Source organism: Pleurodeles waltl, chromosome 11 (genome assembly GCF_031143425.1).
Source record: "Pleurodeles waltl isolate 20211129_DDA chromosome 11, aPleWal1.hap1.20221129, whole genome shotgun sequence".
NCBI classification, from domain to species: domain Eukaryota; kingdom Metazoa; phylum Chordata; class Amphibia; order Caudata; family Salamandridae; genus Pleurodeles; species Pleurodeles waltl.
Window position 1 is genome coordinate 528,108,106 of NC_090450.1, and position 12,252 is coordinate 528,120,357.

Sequence of the window (12,252 nt, forward strand, 5' to 3'; positions counted from 1 at the left end):
GCTCAACGGAATAATTTGACATGTTTACTAACTCCTGTAGAAAATAAATTTTTAGATAAAACAGAAGATAGAAGAAGAGAAATAAAGGTAAAGATAGATAAGGGAATAATAAGTAGAAAACTTGGAGTTGATTGTGCTTATACTAATATTACTAAACAAGGAAAGCTAACAATAGATGCTGAACATGTGGGAAGGCTTCGTATATACAGACCTTGGAGTAAGAATGATAGAGTGTTTGTAGGAAAGAGAGAGTGTAGGCACGTTTTTATGTTCAGGAGCAAGTGGGATTTTATGATGAATGGACAGGACCCACCAGTACCTGGAATTTATTATGTTTGTGGGAGAAATGCATATTACCGTCTTCCTAGAGGATGGTACGGGTCATTTTACTTGGGAATAGTCTTTCCGAAAATCTATCAGTTGGAAAACTTGAGTAAGATTCCTGAAACAATGAAATTTCAAACGAGACCCAAGCGAGAATCAATTTCTAGCATTGTGGGAGACATTTTAGGGGCTATAATTCCTTCAGTGGAAGTAGTCTTGAATTCAATCAAAATACAGAAGTTGTCTACAATAGTGGATAACATGTTGACAAGATATTCTGGAGCTATTATTCTTCTACACACAGAATTGGCTGCTACAAGAACTATGACACTTCAGGACCGCCTTGCGTTAGACATTCTTTTAGCAAAAGAGGGCGGAGTTTGTATACTACTTGGTTCAAATCATTGTTGTTCATTACACCCCATTAATTCAGGAAAAGTTAAAGAATTGATTAAACATGTAACAATTAACAAAGAAGATTGAAAAGAACTAACAGAAACTGCAGTTTGGGAAAAAGCTTGCAAGGGAATTAAAGCTGTGGGAAATTGGTTTAGTAACGTGGAAAGAGTTATTATTTTGACAATGGCAAAATGGGTGTCAGTAATTGTATTTTGTCTAATTGGAATTTGGGGAACATATAAAATGATAAAATGTTTAAAAAGAAGAAAACTGGAAAAGAATAGAAGGAGATTCGATGTACAAATTACTAAATTCTATAGAGAAAATAAAAGGAGAAAGAGAAATAATGCGAAAATAAATGAGACCACATTTTGAAAAATGTATGATAATAAATACATTTATTATAGATTGATGTGAAGACATAAATAGTCATTAGAGGAGGGATTGTGAGAGTGTGAATTTTCTAACATGTTTATTAATGATTTTGGTATACTAAATGTATAATTAATTAACGTGTAAAATGGGTGACTTTTGAAAATGACCGCCACAGTTCATTTCTGTTCCTAACTGAGCAAAATTCTAACTAAATGTTGCTGTTATTTTCCATAATTTAGTACTTACATAAAAGTGTATTCGATGCTTTGATAGATGTGTCCACAGCTACCCCTAGTGGGTTGCTGCATTATGTCTTACAAGACCGTGTTTTACCTGAGTACTGCATAAGTTGAATGTTCTACTGTTTGAGAATGTTACTAAAAAGTAGATCGTTCCTCAAGGAGAGAAGTGAATGTTACAAGTGAAAAACTTTCTTCCCGAGAAGAGAAGTTTAGATGAGATGGAACAATGGAGCTACAGACGAGACGGAAGAGGAAAAGTTACTGTTGAGAAAATATTTTAGTTAATGTAATGTTGTCGTATTTTAGCTTATCAAATAAAACTTCTATTGGCTGACACGTAACCACCCCATGAACTGATCAATCATACGCTTTTTAAAGATTAGTATACCAACTTGAGTAGGATTCTTCTTGAGGCAGATTGCAGATTTTAGCGGGAGAGATTGAAGTTGTTAGATTCCAGTGTTCCTGTTGATAGTTTGAGTCATATTAGCAGTGTGGGTTTATCTGTTGTTAGGCCCGATTCTTCTGAAGACATATCTGATGGTGTCCCCTTGGTGAAGTAGACTACTTGTTGCAATAAATTTGGTAATGTATGTCACTGTCATGTTACATGTGTCTCTTTTGCTTTCCAGGTACCAGCTGCATCTAATAATTTGATTGCTGCATATTAATAATATTTTTTTTATAATAACCCAAGTTAAAGAGATTTTCCTACATTTGTGTTTCTAAATTCTTTTTACACGAAGCCCAACATGTTAATGCTAATTCATGGTTAGTGGGGGTGTTAATTTGGAATGCTCATGATTTATACTGACATCTTTTGAGTGTTGTACTAATGTATACTTTGACATTATTACCAGTTCTGATAAGTGTAATTCTTTTGGAGATTATTTGTCTGGTTGTTTTGATTAAACTTAGATAGATAAGACGTTCTAATCAACTACTATTAATTCTATATGCTTACCATTTGTGTTTGAGAGTTATTTTTGTAACATTAGCGTTGTTAATCTAGGGAAATACATTTTATATTTCTTCTTAGTAAACTGGTGTGGTTATTGTTTGAGGTTTAATATCTTTGATTATGACGATTATTGTTGATGCTTACATTTCACAATGATGACATCCCCTCAAACCTATGTTGCTTAGATCCACTGACCTCAGGCACAGAATCCACGATTCAGTATAAATAATAGTTAGGATTCCGTGTTGCGCTGCAGCACTTGCAATCCCCATGCAGGGATCCTCTTGGGAAAGATACCATTGGAAAGAGGATGTTCTCCCCTTTCCAACTATACCTCTCCCGTGTGATTTGGTGCTCGTGGATTGAGACAGCCGTGCGAGCACCAAAGCAGTGAAAGTGAAATGGCCGACTGACTCATTTCACGTTCACTGTAATGACGTCAGCGCACCTATTACCATTACATTGAAAACAAAGAAATGCCTTGGGCGGCAGGGGAAGCTGTTCCCCTGCTCCTGAGGCTAAAAAATAGAAAAAGGAAATCCCTCTGCTGTTAACAGCAGAGGGATTTCCAGGTCGTGTGCAGAGGAGGGAACTTTTCTGTCCTCACACATGCCCACCATCTTGGAGGATGGAACCATTCTGCCTTTAGCACAGAACGGGTTAAAGAATTCCTTGTTCGTCCCAACGTCAAACACTAAAAGAGTATTCCTCTTTGGCCGCAAGCCAATGTTGTAGGCAAACAATTCATGGGCACTCTCAAGAAAGTCATTCAACGAGTGTCCATGGAGGAAACTGATTTGAACCAAGCCATGTGTCAGGCCCTCCAGGCCTATTGATCGACTCCTCACTCCACAGATGGTGAGAGTCCAGACACCTTGCTATTTGTGAGAGCTATCAGGATGAAACTACCTCAATCAGTGAATACTGACAAGATTTGAAAGACAGCTCGAAAGCAAAAAAATGAAAACATATACAGATCAGCATCGCCATTCCCAAGAGACAGTTTTTGACAAAGGAGACTGGGTATTGGATAAGCAGAAATGTAGATGGAAAATGGACACTCCTTTCGATGCTGATCCTTCAGAGCTTGTGTCTTACAAAGAACATATGGTGACACCACATCATCTTGGAAAATCCATCATTTGCGAGACTTCACATTTCAAACACCTACTGAGACACTTGTTGAGTACTGAAATTGTACGGGAAACAACCTTGCCACCCAGTCCGGATCAAGAGCCTGGGCCTATGAACCACAATCACCTCAAACCACCCGAGCTGGCAGACAAGTGAGAGCACCTCTCCGATTAATCAAGGAAATGTGATTTTGGTGAAGTTTACCACTTTTCATTTAATAAAGGCAGGTGATGTAGCATCTTGAAGGTATGCACATTAGAGCCCTCGTGTTTTTGGGCAGCCCTGGCAAGTTTCCCAGGTCCATTTGTGATGTCCTGCTCCAGGCCAGGTTTTTCCTTTGAATTCTGGGGCTAGTAGTTTTATTTATTCCATTAGAAAAAAACATGACACAAGTCACAGAATTCAAAGGAAAAAACCCTATCCAGGAGAAGATGCATCAAGCATGGGCCTGGAAATCTTGTCAGCTGTGTCATGGGCAGACTCTGAACAGGAAATACTAAATGGATGGGAGGTGTTAAGGTGTGGTTAACAGAATGTATGATGCAATGCACATAAAGTTAGTGTATACTGAGGAATAAAAGCAACGTTTGAACATAGCTCCTGTGTGGCCTTGTTTATGTGTACACTCCAGGGTTAGGAAAGACGCCACAAACACAGCTGCTTTACTAAACACATTATAAAGTGTCACACATAAGATATTGAAATGTCAAACATTATCACAATGCAGAAATGAAAATGAAATTCATAACAAAATTGAAAACTTAGCAGATATGAAGGTATTGAGTAAATTAGCAGATGGATACACTGGAACTGGGTGGGGGGGGGGGGCTCTTCGACTTCGTATGAAAACCGATTCGGCATAGAACTGAAGTCCATCGCAACAATTCTGAAATGTACATCAACGGTTAGCCAAACTCTGACGACGCCTAATATTTTTTCAACATTAACAATTGGCTGTGGCTTACATGCCAGGTGGTTCCAGTTCAGATGAACGGGAATCAGAACCATTCCAAGATGGCGCCCACACTCACTTGCATGTAGAAGGCTTTGTCAGTGCGCTCCAGTCCTCTGTCGGTGTCCATGTACGACACTTCGAGCTCTCAATGACGTTTCTCCGGGTCGTGAGCTCAGCTCTTCCTAGGTTTTCTTATGAGCGGATTGAAATCTGGATAGTGCAACTTGCCGCACGGGGCTGTTTCTATAAATGTCTGGCCGTGAGGTGCTGGTGCTCTCGGTGTCCTCGTCAAGGTCCCTTGCAGTGCTGCGAGCTCTCACCTCAGAAGAGCGCACCTGTGTTACCTGGGCAGGGAGCTCTTTGATGAGCACTTTTCTCAACCAGTAATACTGTCGATACATAGTACAGGTCGGATAGGGAATTTTCTTTGCTTCCTGATTGGCTCATTTTGTAAATAGACTTTCCCACATGCGATCAAGCACACCGTCCGCATAGCTACTGTAGACGCCACTTAGAGGGCGGGGTTTGGTAGTTATGCAGTGCATCATATGCAAATTCCATTCATCACCAGTCTGACGGCTCCGTTTAGAAGTCCTTGAAGAGAAATATTCTTCCTTAGAGTTCGGAACCAAGTAGAAGGTTAGATCGAGTGGCACAAGAGAGCAAAAGCACAAGAATGGTGTGAAAAGTACACCAACTAGTTAAAGGCACCGGGCTGTAAACAATCCAAATGCTACTTAATGAGCAGGTATACTAAATTAGTAATTGCGATTCCCAGAGCAAGGGACTGCGTGAGAAACATAAGGTCCCGTGGTGCATTTTAGAGCATATGTTCGGATACAATGATGTATACGAGTACATAAATGATTAAGCCGCCACCGTTTTTTTTATTTGCCATGCACAGATAGCTGCATCCAGTCTTGTTACAAACAAATTAATTCCAGTGTTCACAAAAGTTAATTGTGTAACTGGAGTGGTGCAACAATAAACAAGCAGCTTCAGGACCCTCTCAAAGTTTTCGTTTTTTAAAAACGCACCGGTAGGGGCAGGGAAAGCAACGGACAAATCGGAAGAAGGGAGCAGCACAGTTTGAGTGGTGACAGAGGGATATTACTTGAGGGGTGAAAAGCAGTACTCGAGCCATAGAGTACGAAAACAAATACATACACAATTAAGTGATGAAAGAAAAAGAAACACGTATTTGCAATGCAGTGGGCCTCGTGTTTGCTCAAGTTAGAGCTATTAGCGTTGTAAATTCCTAACTGGACTTGTCTTGCCACATAAGGCTTCAGATTTTATTACAAGACCGGAGGCTCATATTATGCAGTCTTTTCTTGCTTTAATTCTCAATAGCAGCCAAGTTAAAGGACTACAGTACCCAGAAAAAACACAAACTACAACGATGACATCATAGTTGAATAGCCAATCAGATATCGTGCAGCAATACTAATATCTTAACTGCGAGCAACAAGTCCTCTTTTCTTGCTGCTCGCAGTCAAGATAAGTACCTCCATTATTTTTTCCTCATATTACGCTTATACCAAATGCCTGTTTTTGACCTATTTGTAATGGCAACATGTCTCTGCTTAAACGCGCGTCTTGTGCCTATGCTTAAACGCGCGTCTGTTGTTTTCCATGCAGCGCGTCTTTCAACGGTCGTTTTTCGCCCGTTGTAGACTTGCGCGACATTCCTTTCATTCCTCCATACCTTCTTGACAGGGCCCGCGTTGCGACCGGCATTTCGAGCGCATTTTCGCTCGTTTGCCTCCCGGCCGGTCTCAGCACCCTGTTTTCGGCAATTTGGACGCTCGAACGCTTCCGTCTCCTCTCCGGCTTTGCCTTCATTGGAGTCTCCGCCCCTATTTCCTGGTTCCTGCCCCTTTAGCCACTCCCTCCTTTTCTCTCCACATTTAATCCCTGTTTCTCCAGTTTTCCTCTAGTTTTCAGGTTTATTATTTTTTATACCTATTTTAAGTATTCCTTTCTGACTTTGCTGTCAATATGACTGAGGAGGAAGATTCTCAAGTCTTTCAAGAAAATTTAAAATCCTTTATTAAGGACTCTGTGCAGCAGGCAGTGGCTGTTTCCATGTCAGAGGTAACAAAAAATTTAGAAGCCTCCTTTTCCAAAATTATGACTTCTTGCAAGGTGCCTGTTAACAAAGGCAAGAAACGTGCGGCCACCCTCCCGGTGCCGTCCAAAGGCGTTTCGTCTGGTCCTTCCACCCGAGAGGTATATAAATCGGGTCCCCCTCCTTCTCCAGTTCATGTTACACATTTGAGAGACACTGATGATGACGATGATGATTCTAGTCATACCGATGATATGGACGGATCTGCAGATCCATTTTTGTGTGGGCCTCTGGAGAAAAGGCGTAAAATTTCTCCAAGTGACGGTGGTGACGTTCACCCTGTGTCTCATATATTAGTTGACCATGCTGGCGAGCCCTTATTCGACCCTTCCTTTATGGTTCATCCGAATTCGAAGTAGTGGTACCCGTCTGATCATGTGGCTGACTATGTTTCTTTCTTTTTACGCCATCCCCTCGACAAAGCTACTCGCAATAAGCTTAAGTCTGAGTGTCCTCGCCCCTCGCTACCGAATAACATCACTTCTACCCCGGTCATCGATCCCAACATGCTGATGTTTTTCACCAAATTTGGCAAAGATCCCAAGAAGGGTGTTGATAGAGCTTGGTCAGGTTGTCAGGACAAGCTCCTAGATTTGGTGGGTCCTTTCACCAGAATTTTCGACTTGGCGGAAGAGGCTAAAATGGACAACAGTCCTGTAGATCCTGAAGTTCTTTCGAACTGGGTGCAACGCGCTATCTGCATGCTGGGTAATGCCAATACTCAGCTATCTATTGAAAGGAGGAAAAGTCTCCTGTTGAAGATTGATCCTAAGCTGGCCTCTTTGGCCTCCAAGGATGAAGGCCCGTCGGCTCAAGGCCAATTATTTGGGGATTCTTTCATCAAAGATCTGGGGAAATATGTGTCCACCTTCGCCTCCCTGGACAAGGCCCAACTTTCTATGAAAAAGATTTTTTCATCTCGGGTTTTTGCCAGGGCCGGCAAAGGTAGGAGTCGCTTTGCCGGCCGCTCCATCAGAGGCCAATACGCCAACAGAGACTCCTACAGTCAGCAATCCCAGCTTGAGACCTACACGGGATACAAACCAAGATTCTATCCCCGTCGATCAAGAGGTTACCGCAACAGAGGTTACGCCAACAGGGGAGACCAAACCTCCGGTAAGTGTTTCCAGTTCTGGCCTTCCTCCAGTAGGAGGCAGATTGGCTCTGTTTCTAAATTCATGGTTTTCTCTCACCTCAGATCCCTGGGTAATTCAATCCATTCAAGGATACCTGTTAGAGTTTTATCAAACCCCAATTCAATCCCGTGTTCCTCTTCCTCTAGTTTTTTCCCAGGATCAGACCGAGCTTCTGCGCCTCGAAATCCACTCTCTCCTTTACAAACGCGCGATAGAACCCGTCCCTTTCGACCCTTCGGGTTTCCTCAGCACCATCTTCCTTGTCCGAAAGAAAAATCAGATATTTCGTTTGGTGTTGAACCTAAAGGCTTTCAACAACTTCATCGTTTATCGACACTTCAAGATGGAAACTATTCTCCATCTCAGAGACATTCTGCTTCAGCACGATTGGCTGGTCAGGTTAGATCTTCAGGATGCCTACCTCACAGTGCCAATTCATCACTCACATCGAAAATTCCTTCAATTCCAGTGGCTAGACTCCTTTTATCAATTCAGAGTTCTTCCCTTCGGGCTTTCTTCTGCTCCTTGGTGTTTCACCAAAATTCTCAAACCCGTCGCGGCCTTTCTCCGCTCTCACGGGGTTCGTCTAATCCTTTATCTAGACGATTTTTTGTTGATGGCACAAGACAAACGTCTTCTTCTAGACCATCTTCAACTTTGTCAGAACCTTCTTCTCAGCCTAGGCTTTCTTGTCAATTTTCAGAAGTCGGTCCTAATTCCGACTCAAAAGTTAGAGTTTCTCGGTTTTCTAATAGACACTACTCTGTCGGTACTTCAGCTTCCTCAACACAAAGTATCCTTAATCAAGAAAGAGATTCGTCAATCCCTATCCCTCCCTCACATCTCCCTCAGGACTCTGGCTCGTCTAGTGGGGCTTTTGGCTTCCTCTATTCAAGCCATCTTCCCAGGTCCTTTACATTATCGCGCCCTTCAGCGGCTCAAAATCCGTCATCTTCACAAAGGCCTCGCTTATTCGAATCCCTTGGTCCTAGACGCCGAATCCAAGGAAGAACTTCTATGGTGGCTGACACACCTAGATGCCTGGAACGGCAGAACTATCTTCTCTGCCGCCCCAGATCTTGTATTAGAATCCGATGCAAGTCGGACAGGTTGGGGCGCAAGATGTGGTCAGTTCTCGACTGGGGGCGCATGGTCTCTGAAGGAGTCCTTCTTGCACATCAACAGTTTAGAGATGCTTGCAGGTTCCTTTGCCATCCGCACTTTTGCAAAAAACAGAGTAAGTTGCACCATCCTCCTCAGGATGGACAATTTGTCCGCCGTCAGGTATATCAACCACCTAGGCGGTACCAAATCCAAGATTCTCTCCACGTTGGCGAAACACCTTTGGGAATATTGTCTTCCTCGTCGGATCTCGGTCAAGGCAGTGTTTCTGCCGGGCAAGCTGAATACGGTAGCGGATTGGTATTCCAGACATCTTCACGATTCCAGCGATTGGCCAAGCACGCAGACAGTTATCCACTCTGGTACTTGTAACTCCTTTCTGGCAGACACAGCTGTGGTATCCAACTCTATTGGAGCTGGCAATCGATCGACCCGTCTGGCTTCCTCACTTTCCCAACCTCCTTTTGAATCCCCAAGGCCAACAACATCAGTTAGTTCTCAACAGCTCCTTATCCCTCATAGCCTGGATGATTTCGGGTCGTCCTGGAGAACCCCAGGAATTTCGGAAGAAGCTGCTAAACTCATCCAACAGGCCAGGGCCCCTGGGACCTCCAGAGCCTACAAGTCCGCATGGGCCCTTTGGAGCAGCTGGTGTTTGGACAGGAATTCAGATCCCTTTTCAGCTAATGTAGTCTTAGTTATAAATTTCTTAGCTTCTTTAGCTTCTCAAGGTAAGGCCTATCGCACTATTAACATTTACAGATCTGCCATCTCTGCTGAACATCAAAGAGTCGATGGCAGGCCAATTGGCGAACATCCTCTCGTCTGCCAATTATTGAAGGGAGTAAGATACGTTTTTCCACCGTCTCCTAAATATAATGTCATGTGGGACGTTAATCTGGTATTGCGATTTCTCACCTCTTGGCCCGATAATGATTTGCTCTCTCTCAAACAGTTGTCGGCCAAGTTAACCATGCTTTTATGTCTAGTCTCTATCAAGCGTGTCTCAGATGTTAAGGCATTAGATGTTACTTCCTTTTTCTTTTCCCCCCTTGGTGTTTCTTTCCAGGTCAAGAGACGTACTAAAACTAATTTAGCTTGTGTTAATTATCCATTTTTTCCCTCCCAACCCAAACTATGTGTTGGAAATTGTTTGAAAAGTTATGTGACTCGTACTGCAGATTTGAGATCATCCTCTGCCTCCCAATTACTTATTTTCTTTCAGAAACCTCATAACCCTGTTTCTTCCCCTACTCTAGCTCGTTGGGTTAAATGGGTCATGTCCCTAGCTGGCATTGATATAGGTTCTTTCGGTGCCCATTCGGCTAGAGGAGCTATGGCCTCTCGCACCTTTTGGGCAGGATCCTCTTTACAGGATATTCTCAAGTCTGCAGATTGGTCGAATGAAAGTACGTTTAGAACTTTTTATTGTAAGCCGATTTCTCATGTTTCAGACTCTGTCATTGCTATGCTTTAAACATGCATAATATGAGCCTCCGGTCTTGTAATAAAATTGAGATTTTCCTAGCCTTGGTGTCTGAAAGGCTAGATTTTATTAAAGACAAGGAGGCGAGTATTATCCCACCACTGTTTAACCCGCCCTGTATCTTTCTTTCAGTGCCAACTCCCTCTTCCAGCGTTGGCTCGTCATGATTCAAGCGAACAACTCCTACCGTCTTTAGTTTCGCCCTTCAACGTCCATTCTTCCCAGACTGCGCTCCGCTATCGCCATTTTCGAGATTGTTGCATGGACATTGTAACTTTGGTTTCTATTTTCTATGCTGTTTTGTTTATTACTTCTCCTCTTTAGTTTTGCATCAAGAAAAGAGGACTTGTTGCTCGCAGTTAAGATATTAGTATTGCTGCACGATATCTGATTGGCTGTTCAACTATGATGTCATCGTTGTAGTTTGTGTTTTTTCTGGGTACTGTAGTCCTTTTACTTGGCTGCTATTGAGAATTAAAGCAAGAAAAGACTGCATAATACTCGCCTCCGTGTCTTTAATAAAATCTAGCCTTTCAGACACCAAGGCTAGGAAAATCTCAATTATGCTTCTCTTCACTTTACTGACAAACACAGCAGGGACATGGGACTTGTAGTTTTTGAATTTGTTATACTTTTATTGGCTGCTGTGTTTGTCAGTAAAGTGAAGAGAAGCATAATCCTCGCCTCCGTGTCCTTAATAGAATCTAAAATTCTTGATGCGATAGCTAGAAATTTTTTAATTCCTAACTGGACTTGTCTTGCCACATAAGTTGAAAATGAAAAGTAAAACAGTGACATTAGCTAGCCCATTCAAAGCGACATGGTCGCCGTGAGTGCGAAGGGAAGATACAAAAGGAAAAAGAAGTTCGCTTGCATGATATTATCCATGTAACAGGGTCAATGGCCAAGGCGGTAACAAAACTGCACCAAGGAGGGACAAACAAAAAGCATTTACCAATGATGAAGGATTTTTGACAGGCGGTCCCATGAATGAGTGATAGTGATGGGTGTGCGATGGGTGTGGTTAAAAGCCCACAGATAGATTACAACAGGCCAGAGCGCTTGCGCTCTCGACCTAAAAAGGTAGTTCCCCGAATGCGAGCAGTGGACAGATACGAACTGATAACGCGTCCCTCTATGATACTTTATTACACATCAGGACTCGTTTTAGGCCAATGAATCTTTTGACCCAGTCGAGAGACACCTTAGGATGAGATAGCTAATCAATATGTTAATCAATACATCAATAATGTCATTAATATTTACCACAACAATGCATTTCAAAGTCATTAATCAATTCAAAACGCTACCATGACCTTTCAGCCATGAATAACCACACTGGTTTAGTGGAATTTTATGAGTTTTATTCCCTATTGCTTACAAATCTAATAGCAGGTGATCCAATCTCAAAACTTAGTGCCATATGTACGAACACTTTTTCCCATAGACACAGAAAGGGGAAAAACCTTTGCTACATCTGGCCCCAAGAAACATAATAACATAGTTACAATATGGCAACTTTGGTAAGATTTCATTAAAGCGAGAATCACAAACATCAGAACATAACACGGCGTGAACATAGATCAATTTAGCAGAGTGTCAATAACGCGTCAGTTCAACAAAGCATAGATTCGGTCGTTTGTCTATTTGCGTCAGTTTAGTGAACACCTGTCCTAACCACTGATTAGCATTAGCATGTTGGGCTTCATGCAAAACAATTTAGAACACCAATTTGGAAAACATCTAACTATGGTCTCTATCAAAAGTAAGCAGTTGGTACCTAGAAAGGAAAAGCAAACAGACAAATCACAATTGCATTGTCATAATTACCCTCCAAAGTTTAGGTCAGCACACAGGTTCAGTCTTCGTCTTCAGGACATCAGTCAAATCGCCATCAGTCAGAACTCAGCTCCGGGGGAAAAAGGGCACTTCCCTCATAAGGAGGTAAAGTGTAAAATGGACAATTCTGAGGGCGAGGATGGTTTTA

General features: G+C 42.2%; 1 protein-coding gene across 1 annotated transcript in view; it reads right to left on the bottom strand.

Moving 5' to 3' along the window:
* The window catches only part of PLS1 (plastin 1), a 455,585-nt gene extending 450,836 nt beyond the window's left edge, over positions 1 to 4,749 (bottom strand). The window contains exon 1 of the mRNA XM_069213917.1: positions 4,467 to 4,749. The gene's annotated coding sequence lies outside the window, so the exon portion shown is untranslated. The remainder of the gene's footprint in view (positions 1 to 4,466) is intronic.
* Between the last annotated feature and the right edge of the window lie 7,503 nt (positions 4,750 to 12,252).